General features: G+C 43.3%; 1 long non-coding RNA gene across 1 annotated transcript; it reads right to left on the bottom strand.

The window, feature by feature from the left end:
• Positions 1 to 2228: 2228 nt before the first annotated feature.
• LOC115646858 lies at positions 2229 to 11797 on the bottom strand. The gene is made up of 3 exons (XR_003999160.1): positions 11714 to 11797; positions 10859 to 10954; positions 2229 to 3052 (listed from the first exon to the last, which is right to left on the bottom strand). It is a non-coding gene; the product is annotated as an uncharacterized LOC115646858 (long non-coding RNA).
• Positions 11798 to 12020: the final 223 nt, after the last annotated feature.

The raw sequence follows: 12020 nt of genomic DNA, 5'->3' as shown, positions 1-12020 counted from the left end.
TAGCCGTTTTAATTTTCTTAATTTGGGAGATACTGGATTGCTCAAATTCCATTTCTCTTTTGGTCTTCACCTCAAAAGATGATCAGCCAGTTGAGGCAGCAAAAGTTATTCTAAAATATTCCAAATTGCCACAAGCATTTACCAGCTTTTAATTTGGTCATTTGATTGGTTCTTTACACTATGCCCAAAACCTGTGGGTGATAAAGAAAGTTGAATTTTTGTTAAATTATATTATAAACTATTTCGAAATACATAACCCATAAAGTGGGATGTTTTTGATGAGACCCTCCAGTGAAAAAAACATCTGTTCTACCAGAGCCTTAGCAGTGGCAGTACTTAACCTTTTGGGGAAAAGCTTTTTTAACTCACTTTGTAAAATAGATCCACTACCAGCCACCTTTTGTATAAGAGAGAGTGATCCTACAAAATCAGTTTGGAGGGTTTAATCAATTCCCGGATGTTTTTTGAAGGGAACATCAACATGGAGAGTTTTAACCTTCAAATTGGTTTTACAATGCTTTTATTTTTCCATGTGCAGGGCTTTCAAGTCAGGAACTAGATCCTTTTGATTTCCCTTAATCAAAGAAATTGAACGGGAGTGACAGGCTGGCTCACAGATGTGTTATAGCCTGTTTACATCAAGCCCCTCAGATCCCATTTTGGAGGATAAATTAGCTTTATTGTTTGGACATATAAAGGGTCCATTTATCTTGTGAACATAAAGGTGTTTGCTAGGGCAAGAGGTTAAAACACTAATATAACATACTTGAGGGTGAGTTATTTGAGCAAGTTAACACTCAAAAGTACCAGAGTAACAAAAGTTTGTAAGGGCACTTCATACCCAAACAGAATCCTCGCTCCCCCCACAAAAAAAATACAGTAAATATATTAACACAAAAGTCCATTTCAGTGTGTTGTGCAGAATGTGGACTTTCTGCTGAATCAACCTATAATCAACAAACCCAGGTTCCTTAGCATATCAATCACAGGTTGATCCAAGGTAAATCTTTCAAAATCAGGTGAGACTGGTTCCTTAATTCCTGTCACCCTCTTGTTGGGGTGATAATCCCTATATATAACCCCAACACCATCTTCCTTAGCTGGTGCCTGATTTATTTTTATATTTGCATTAATTTGATTTGGTTTAACAATTTATAACACAGATAACTAAAAAATATATATTGTTACATTATACAACATAGTGATAATATAGCTACCAATACTACATTAATATTGATTTGCTTTTAATAAATGTATTATTTTTAACCTGGGTTATGCCAAACAACTGGCCAGTTTGCTTAACAAACCCCATATCAAAATTAACACTACAGGCCTGTCGCATCTTACGTGCATTTAACATGTGCAAATTCAGCTTTACGCAGTTGGCAAAAACAACAAAAAAAGAGAAAAATAACAATTTAGATACTGTTCGTGTAGTGCAGGTGATTCCACCTGCCATTACACTCAATGTAATTTTGACTATATGCGGTTTTCGCTTTACACGCTGACTGCAGAACGTAACCCCAGAGTAAGATGAGACAGACCTGTAGTTAACCAAAAGTTGAATCAATAGAAAGTGTTTGTTTTTAAATTATTGAGACAAACATACCTATATTTATAACTGACACTTGCTTAAAAAAATTGAACTGCCATTAGTTTATTATAATAACACACCAATGGTGGCTATAGCCTAGTCAGAATATTGAAATAGTGTGATACCATAACATTGTTTTAATAATATTATTCTTTCATATTTTGTGTGCAAAAATTTTGTTGCAACAAAAAAAATCTCAAATGAAAATAAATGCAATAACATGGTCACGTGATGTAAAACATATAACCAAGGGACAAATAATTCCAATATTGTTATATATAAACACATGATATCAAATACTTTAGAAAAAAAAAGTTAAATACATAAACAATCCACCAAATAACAAATTAGACATTGCTGTTTAGGGCAGGTCGAGGAAATCTAAGGGTTACAACTATTAACTGTTCAAGTATTTAGTTGACACCAGTATTGATCAATAAGGCAGATGAGTACTGTAAATTTATCCATTTTTTTAAAAACTACTTCTTTTTACTAGATTACACCTTAATTTGCCTATGAAAAGGTCTCTTTCCTGAATGTTCATATCCTATCTAAAAAAAACAAATGGTTTAACTAAAATATTAACACATGCTTTATTTACCTAGATAAAATAAAAGGGAATTATAAAAAAAAAAGTATTAGGAATTACTTTAGACACTTTTACTAAAATGGTGAATTTTAGATCAATAATAATAATCATGACTGTTATGCTGTGGGTAGCAAAGGCTGCTACATTTTTTATTTTTATTCTTATTTTTATAAAGTAAGGCTTTAATATTTCCTTTACAAAATTCCTGTATAAAGCATACATTGCTGCTTTCTTTTATCATGGCCAAGGATCTGTCCAGAATACTTATCTTTGGATATTGATACACAATCAACAATTAGTTAAACTAAAAATACATTTATTAACAATCAAGAATTTAAACCAACTTCTGTGGCTGGCATTCCGGCCAATGCAAATGTGCAACAACAAAACTATATATATTAATTTTACAGATACTTAATATTTTAACTTTATCTAAGGGTTCTTTCTATCTTTGCTCCTTTTCCCAATTTCTTCCCCCTGCAGTACCTTGCAGATTAGAGGAATAGTGAGTGGGGTTTCCTTTACTCTACTTCCTCTTACTAAGTTATCTTTTACATTTACATCAGGCAAAGCCCTGGGAGCCAATGCTGAATTTTATAAATTACTAATATACTTAAAGTTAGATGCCCCTACACAAAAAACAGTGTTAACTGGCTTTGTTCAAACTACATTTAACATAAAAGTTTTAATACTGGTTCATATGTAGCAAATCTTAATCCTACATTAAATTTAGGTTAAAAAAAAAAAGAATTGCTTTGTCTGTTCTTTTCCCCCACAGATGCAGTCTAGAGAAGTTGCTTCCCCCTTTTTATACAGCACCACATTTGGTACGGGCCAAAGAGCTTTAAGTTGACTGGTTTCTTTCAGCTCTGAGGTAAAAAAGAAAAACAAAGTCACTCAGGCACAGATACTACAATTTAAAGGCACAGAGAACAATTAATGCCTTAATACCCTTGACTTTAAATTATTTCCCATTTAATCATTAAAGCAAACAGATTTTTAGTGAAATCACTTTACAAGATAATTTATTTCACACCTATTTTACATAAATCCTCCTATCTCCAGGAGAAGTAGATAAGATGACCCATGAGTGATAGTTGGCCTGGCAGGTTCCAGAAAATCTCCCATGGGTTACAAAATACTTGGTTACAAGGTCTCGAAGACATGTAAACAACTAAGGTTCTGTTATCTTCTGATGAATGGAGGTTCATTTGTCTGGTCCTTTGATACTTACTCATTTGACCATAACTTTGTATCACTATTTCATTTAGTCCCCATTAACTTGTAACACACTCTTCAGTGGAAGGTATTCCTTCCACAATTTTCCTGTTAACTGGTTTAAATACCAAAAATTTCCTTAATTCCCCTACCGGAAGTGTCTCTTGTTCTCTTCCTCTTTGGCCTTTTAACAGATCAGTACCCAGGGGAGCGCCTTACAGTGCCTTTCCCCCTTTTGACCACTTACAATTGGTTATCCCCTGACAAGGAGGGCTAGTGATCAATGGACTCCATACAATAGTGTCGATCCTCCATTGGTGTCGCAGTCCAGAGAAGCTTTTGGGAATAATCAGGGGGGTCAGCTTATCTGAGCCTTTCAACCTACTGATCATTTGAATTGTCTATTAGCTCCCTCAGCCACTTAGATAGAGACTTGTCTGTAAGTGGGTGCTGGGTCCCAGCATTACTGCATATTCAATTACTATGGTACCACTTTTACAAATCACAATATTCCCCATTAACATTTGGGCATTTAAAACAAAAATAATTTCCTTCTAAATTATAAGCTACAGAAGTTTGAGATAAGAAGAGGAGGTAGACTAGAAGAGCAAGGAATACAAAAGAGGAACAAACTAAAAAGAGAAGTACTGTGCGCCAAATAATCACATTGCTTATAGCAGTCTGGCTCTTTAAGACCAAAAGCTCAAAATGATTTTAACTTCCCATCCAGGTTAGTTTTCACATCAATCTCTTACAAATGGGGTGCTTTCCCTGTGTGTTCCCTTTGGGGTAGGGTCAGAGAGCAAATCTGTTCAGGCACCAAATCTGTAGCCATTGTTTACTTTAACCATTTACTCACCCCCAGGTGTGGATTTACTCCTACTTTAATCTGTGACAGTTCAGCCCCCAAGATCAACTACAGTAGCGAGGTTATCAATAGAACCTATGGTGCATGATGGAGATTATATAGCACTCTTTCTATAAAAGACAGTTACTCACCTTTGTAACTGTTGTTCTTCGAGATGTGTTGTTCACATCCATTCCAATTAGATGTGTGCGCGCCGTGTGCACGATCGTCGGGAGATTTTTTTACCCTAGCAACACTCGGTGGGTTGGCTGAGGCGCCCCTGGAGTGGCGCCTTCATGGCGCTGGATATATGCCCCGGCTGACCTAGCACCCCCTCAGTTCCTTCTTGCCAAGTATTCCGACAGAGGAGAAGGAGGGCGGGTTTGGAATGGATATGAGCAACACATCTTGAAGAACAAGTTACAAAGGTGAGTAACTGTCTTTTCTTCTTCGAGTGCTTGCTTATATTGATTCCAATTAGGTGACTCCCAAGCCTTACCTAGGCGGTGGGATCGGAATGAGATGTCATGGAGTGAAGGACCACAGAACCAAATGCAGCAGCATCCCTGGGCTGCTGCACTACCGCATAGTGGGCGGCGAAGGTATGCACCGATGACCAAGTTGCTGCCCTACATATCTCCTGTATGGGCACGTGTGCCAGGAAAGAAGAGGATGACGCCTGAGCCCACATGGAGTGGGTGGTAATCTGCATAGTTGGGACACCAGCCAAGTCATAGCACGCACAGATGCATGATGTGATTCAGGACAAGATGCACTGGGAGGAGACCGGAAGGCCCTTCATCCAGTCTGCCACCGCAACAAACAGCTGCAACGTTTTCCTGAAAGGTTTTGTTCGCTTGCTGTAGAAGGTCAGGGCCCTGCGAATGTCCAGGGAGTGCAGCTGTTGTTCCCATCGAGAGGCGTGCGGCCTCAGGTAAAAGACAGGGAGGAAGATGTCCTGGTTGACATGGAAGGCAGACACCACCTTAGGGAGGAAGGCCAGATGGGGTCGCAGCTGTACCTTGACCTTGTGGAACACCGTATACAGTGGTTCTGAGGTGAGTGCCCTGAGCTCAGACACCCGCCTCGCCGAGGTGATAGCTACGAGGAAGGCTGTCTTCCAGGAAAGGTACAGGAGCAAGCAGGTGGCCATTGGCTTGAACGGGGCACCCATGAGTCTGGATAGGACCAGGTTAAGATCCCACGTAGGGACTAGTTGTTGAATTTGTGGGCACAGATGCCCCAACCCCTTGAAAAATCTGCTGACCATGGGATTGGAGAAGACTGAACGCCCATTTTCGCCTAGGTGGAAAGCTGAAATAGCTGCCAGGTGCACTCTGATGGATGTTATTGCCAAGCCCTGCTGTTTTAAGGACAGGAGGTAATCCAAGATTATAGGTGCTGACGCCTGTAGGGAGGCGGTATGACTCTGAGCATACCAGCAGGAAAAACACTTCCACTTAGCTAAGTATGTGGACCTGGTAGAGAGCTTCCTGCTACCCAAAAGGATCTGCTGAACCAAGCGAGAGCAGCACAGCTCAGATTGATTTAGCCATGCAGCATTCATGTTGTGAGGTGGAGAGTTTGCAGGTTGGGATGATAGTCGTCCGTGGTCCTGAGTGATCAAGTTTAGCCACAGGAGGAGTGGAATCTGGGTGTCCACTGACAGCTCTATGAGAGTGGCTGTCTGGGCCATGCCAGGGCGACCAAAATCAGATGGGCTCTGTCTCTGCACAGCTTGATCGGGACCCTGTGGACTAACAGCAATGGAGGAAAGGCATAGCACACGTGATCCTTCCACTGTATTAGGAAGGCGTCCTACAGGGAACCCAGAGAGTATCCTTGGAGAGAGCAGAACACCTGGCATTTCCGATACTCGCGAGAGATGAATAGGTCTATCAGGGGAAAGCCCCACTTCAGAAAGACAGAGTGGATGATGTCCGGGCGAACTGACCACTCATGAGCCTGGAATGATCTGCTGACGTGGTCCGCTAAGGTGTTCTGGACTCCTGGGAGAAATGATGCCACCAGATGGATTGAGTAGGCTATGCAGAATTCCCACAGATGAGTGGCCTCCTGACAGAGGGGGGACAACTGGGCTCCCCATTGCTTGCTGATGTAAAATGTGGCCTTTGTGTTGTCTGTGAGACTGCAACACAATGGCCTTGAATGCACTCTTGGAATGCTTGACACGCCAGGCACACTGCTCTGAGTCCCATACGTTGATGTGCAGGGATAACTCTCCTGCTGACCATAGCCCCTGTGTACAGAGGTTCCCAAGGTGGGCTCCCCATCCCAGGTATGATGCATCTGTGACTAGGGACATGGAGGGCTGCAGGGTGTGAAATGGCACCCTTTCGCAGAATGATTTGGGATCCAACCACCAGCCTAGAGAGGCTAATATCCCTGGCGGGATGGTAATCACCGTGCTCAAGCTGTCTCAACCTGGGCGGTATACTGTTGATAGTCAGGCTTGGAGTGGACGTAGTCGCAGCCTGGCATGCCTGGTCACATACGTGCAAGAGGCCATGTATCCCAGGAGACATATGCATGTTTTCACAGTTGAAGTCGGGAAGCTTTGCAGGCTGTGGATGATGTTCGCCAGGGATTGGAAGCATGCTTCTGGCAGAAGTCTAGGCCTGAGTCTAAGACTGCTCCTATGAATTCTATCCTCTGAGTTGGTACCAGAGTGGATTTAGTGACATTGAGCAGAAGGCCCAGTCAATTGAATATGTTCATGGTGAGCTGAACATGAGACTGCACCTGATCCCTGAGCGACCCCAAATAAGCCAGTCGTCGAGATATGAGAACACTTGGATCCGTTGTTGACAAAGGGAGGCAGCCACAACAGCCATGCACTTGGTAAACACCCTGGGGGCTATGGACAGGCCGCAAGGAAGGACGGTGAATTGAAAGTGATGTTGATTGACCACAAAGCGAAGGAAGCGTCTGTGCCCTGGGTAGATTGCAAGGTGGAAGTAGCGTCCTTCATGTCAAGGGTGGTGTACCAGTCTCCAGGATCTAGGGAAGGAATAATGGTCCCTAGTGAGACCATGCAGAACTTCAACTTTAGCATGAATTTGTTGAGTCCGCGTAGGTCCAGGATGAGCCGAAGCCCACCCTTGGCCTTGGGGATTAGGAAGTTGTGGGATTAAAACCCCTGTCCCTTGACTGTCCCGGAACCTCCTCTATAGCTGCCAAAGCTAGAAGTGATTGGACCCCCTGTAGAAGGAAGTGCTCATGAGAAGGGTCCCTGAAGAGGAACGGGGAAGGAGGGTGTGGGGGGGAAGCAAATAGGAGGGAGTATCCCCTTTCTACTGTGCGTAGGACCCAACGGTCTGATGATATGTGGACCACACACAGAGGAAATGGGAGAGAGGATTTTAGAAAGGCGGGGAACAATCCTGAATGGAGACTGCTTCTCCATCCTCAGGCACACTTTCAAAAGTTCTGCTAACTAATTAAAGAGAAGTGCCATAATTGCTGGGGTAGGCAAGAAGCAAACACTCTTTTTGCCTACCCCAGGCTGAGGCAGTTGAGAAGGAAGGGGGCAGTTCATCCATGCAGCCTGATACAGCCTCAGTCATAGGCGCCGACTCCATGGGTACTCTGGGGCTATAGCACCCATGGGGAAAAAATGATAGGTGCTGAGCACTCACTGGCAGCCTCCCTATTAGCTCCCCCCCATCCCTCCCCAGTGGCTCCACCCCATATGACAGAGACCAAAAGTGCCTGGGCCTCCTGGGAAGGAAGGCTTTTTCATTGGCTATGCTGCAATTCTGCTTTGTGAATTACCAAGCACTGACAGCCAAGTACAACTTCCACAACTACATTAAATTTGGATCGTTTATTGAACACCTTCATTCCAGATCAAAGCAACAACTCCAGGCTACTATTGCTGAGGGACAGTTGCTGGCAAGAACATTGTTGCAGATAGAGATTGATGCTGCAGTCTGTTTCGTTTCTGTGGTAATGGTGATCTGTAGGGATTTCTGGCTACAACTTTCTTGCCTCCCACAGCATGTGGTTGAGGATCTCCCATTTGATGGACTGAAGTAGTTTGAAGCAGAGAACACTGAAGAGTCATTACATACCCTTATAGAATCCAGGGCTACCTCACACACGTTAAGCATCTATACTCCTGCAAACTAATGGAAGTTCAGCATATTGCAAATGGCTCAAAGATGCCACCCTATATGATTCTCTAGATTCCACAGAAAACCCCAGGAAGAGGCACAGGTTCGAGAGAAATAGACCCTCTAACACATCTGACACAACTTTGCAACAGGCATTGTCATCAGAGTGCCAGTTTTGACAGAACAGTGAAGGATTCAAATTCCCTCACAACCCCCATTGTTAGCCTTCATTGTTTTGCCCAACTTCCCCCAATAGAAACCAATGCTCCCATTTCCACCATGCATGGAAATGTATCACCTTGGACAAATGGGTGCTGGAGGTAATATCAGGTTACCCCATCCACTTTATCTCTCTCCCTCCTCCTCATCCATCTTCCCCATCCCTCTTCAGGGATGAAGCAGGAAATAAACACCCTTCTTTGTTTAGAACCGGTACCTGCTTAATACAGAGGAAAGACTTTCTATTCAAACTATTTCCTCAGACCAAAGAACAAAGGAGGATGTGGCCAGAATGTCAGGATGGTGCACCTGGAAGCTGTAATTCCTGCTATATTCAAGGGATAGGTTTTCAGCCCTCAGCCTCCAGGGTGCATACTTCCATATAGTGATATGCCTCACAAGAGATCCCTCCAATTTGTGGTGGGCCAGGATCATTTTCAGTATCAGATGCTTTCTTTTGGCCTCTCCTCAGCTCCAAGACTTTTTCCTCTAAGGTCCTATCAGTAGCGGCTTAGAAGTTGATCCTATCAAGAGGTATTGTCCACCACAAGGACAGCACTTACTTTGTTTTTGGACCTGGGCCTTCAGCTGAATATAGAAAAATCCACACTTATGCCTGTCCAGAACATACAATTCATAGGGTCATCCCTGGATTCTCTGACATCCAGGGCATTTCTTTTCATGGCTGGGTTCTGGATATTAGTGAGTCTTGTCAAAATGATTCAGGATAGGCCCCAGACCTCAGTCAGAAACTGCCTTCAGCTTTGGGGTCACATGGCTGCTTGTACATTTGTGATCAGGGCCAGAGCCCGTACCAGCGCAGCAAGCAGGTGCCTGGGGTGGCCAATGGAAAGGGGCAGCACGTCCGGCTCTTTGGCAGCAATTCGGCGGCGAGTCTCTCAGTCCTTCTCGGAGGGAAGGATCTGCTGCCAAATTGCTGTCAAAGAATGAAGCAGCGGTGGTAGAGCTCTGGCTGCCGATCGCGGCTTTTTTTTTTGCCACTTGGGGCAGCAAAAACGCTGGAGCCGGCCCTGTTTGTGACAGAGCAGACAAGGATACACCTCTGCTGTTTCCAGGGGTGGCTTAGAATGGTTTACTTGCCAAACAGACACAGTCTAGATAAGTGAGTGTCAATTCCCCAGTGAGTGAAGCCTTCTCTAGGCGGATGGAAGATTCATTGCAATGTACGGGCGAGGGTTCCCTTTCTCCAACCAACATTGACAGTAACTGTACAGTAACCACATATGTATTTGTTAGGTTGGGAGATGCATCTTGGCTCTCTGACAGCATGGGGCAGATGATTGCCCAAAAAGACAAGTCTCCCTGTCAACCTTCTGGAGCTCAGAGCAGTCAGAAATGCCTGTCTTCATTTCCTTCCTCTCATCAGATACAGATCCATCAAAGTCATGACCGACAATATGGATTGCATGTTTTATTTCAATTGGTAAGGAGGGATAAGATCCCCTTCCTTATGTACTGAGACAATAAAGCTGGTGCATAAAGCATCACATAAGGATCTCGGCAGTGCAACTATCCAGCATACACAATGGGGGGGAGACATAGCTCAGCAGTTTGAGCATTAGCCTGCTAAACCCGGGGTTATGAGTTCAGTCCTTGAGGGGGGCCATTTAGGGGACTGGGGTAAAAATCTGTCTGGGGATTGGTCCTGCTTTGAGCAAGAGATCCCCAGATTCTAGTTGGAATCTTTTGGATTTGGGGGTTTCCAAGAGTAGACCTTTTTGCCACAACTACCAACAAAAAATGCCATCTATTTTGCTCAATGGGGAAACGTTAGATTGTAGTTCCCTGGGGGACAGCTTCCTCCTGTCTTGGATGGACAGAATGTTTTATGCCTTCCCTCTGATGCCTCTCATCCTCAAGGCAATAAAGAAGATCAAGCAGAAGAAGGCCAGAGTCATTCTGACAGCCCCGATATGGTCAAGACAAATGTGGTTTCTTTCCCTGATTCATCATGTTCTCTATCCTCCGATAGATCACCCAACAGTTCCTCAGCTCCTTTCCCAGGATGCTAGGTGTCTGGTGCATCTGACGAAGTGGGTATTCACCCACAAAAGCTTATGCTACAATACATCTGTTAGTCTATAAGGTGCCACAGGACTCTCTGTTGCTATCCCAATGTGGGCATTCTTCAGCCCAAATGGCATGGTTCCAAGGTGGTTTGTGGGGCTAGAGTCATCCTGCTCTGTGGAGGTACAACACATACTATTAAACAGTAGTCCTCCAGAACTACGTACCTTCAAAAGTGGACAAGATTTGGCCACAGGTGTGAACTCCACAATGCTGCTTCCTGAATCTGCCCACCTCCACTTGTCCTGGAGTACCTGCTACAGCTTAAGAAATCAGGACAGTCCCTTAATTCCATCAAAATTCATCTGGCATAAGCTTTTCATACTACTATCAAGAGGTTCTCTGTTGGCTCACTCCACAACTGTGAGATTCACAAAAGGCTAAGGGAAATCTCTTCCCACAGAAAAAGGTTCTACTGCTATCTGGGACTTGAACTCGGTTCACAAGAACCTCACAAAAACCATATTTTGAACCAATTGCCCCTGCTCCTCATTAAAACAGTCTTTCTAGTAGTTATTTACCTCAGCCTATAGAGTTAGAGAGATTGGGGCCTTAATGGTAGGACCCCCGACCCTTTCACAATGTTCCACAAGGATAAGGTGTCCTTAAAACCACGTCCCAGGTTTTCTTCCTAAAGTAACTTCCAAATTTCATCTAAATCAGAGCATATACATACCAGTTTTCTTTCCAAACCTGCGTGCTTCCATCCTGGAGACTGTTCTCCATACTCTAGATGTCAGAAGGGCATTATCCCACTATCTGGATAGAACTAAGCCATTTCATAAATCCAATAGACTGTTTGTTTCGACTGCAGACAGGTCAAAAGTTTCTGCCATTTTTACCTAGAGATTCTCTAAATGGATTTCCGAGTATATTATAGCTTGCTACCAGGCTATCGACATGCCACCCCTTATCAATATTTTGGCGCTCTCGACTAGATCACAATCTACATCTATGTTTCTCCTTAAAAATGTTCCCATTTCAGAAATCTACAGAGCCACTACGTGGTTTTTGGCACATACCTTCTTTAGACACTATGCCTTGGTTGAATCCTCTAGCTCTGATGCTGCAGTTGGCAACGCGGTTCTCTCTTCTGTGATGGACTGTTTAAAAATAGATATATAATATGGATCAGAGGATAAATTGTTCAAAAGGACACTATAAACATCTCAGAGCTGCGATCTCATTTTTAAACATTTTTATTTTGAATTTCTTACACTGAAAATATGTTTTATATTAATGTGAGTTATTTTGTTTACTGTTGTTCTTTGTAGTGGGCATGCGTCGATAGTTAAGTAAGTATAGGTATAGGCAAATAAATGTAATCCA

This window comes from Gopherus evgoodei, chromosome 2 (assembly GCF_007399415.2).
Source record: "Gopherus evgoodei ecotype Sinaloan lineage chromosome 2, rGopEvg1_v1.p, whole genome shotgun sequence".
NCBI lineage: Eukaryota > Metazoa > Chordata > Testudines > Testudinidae > Gopherus > Gopherus evgoodei.
This window is presented reverse-complemented; position numbering and strand designations above follow the sequence as displayed.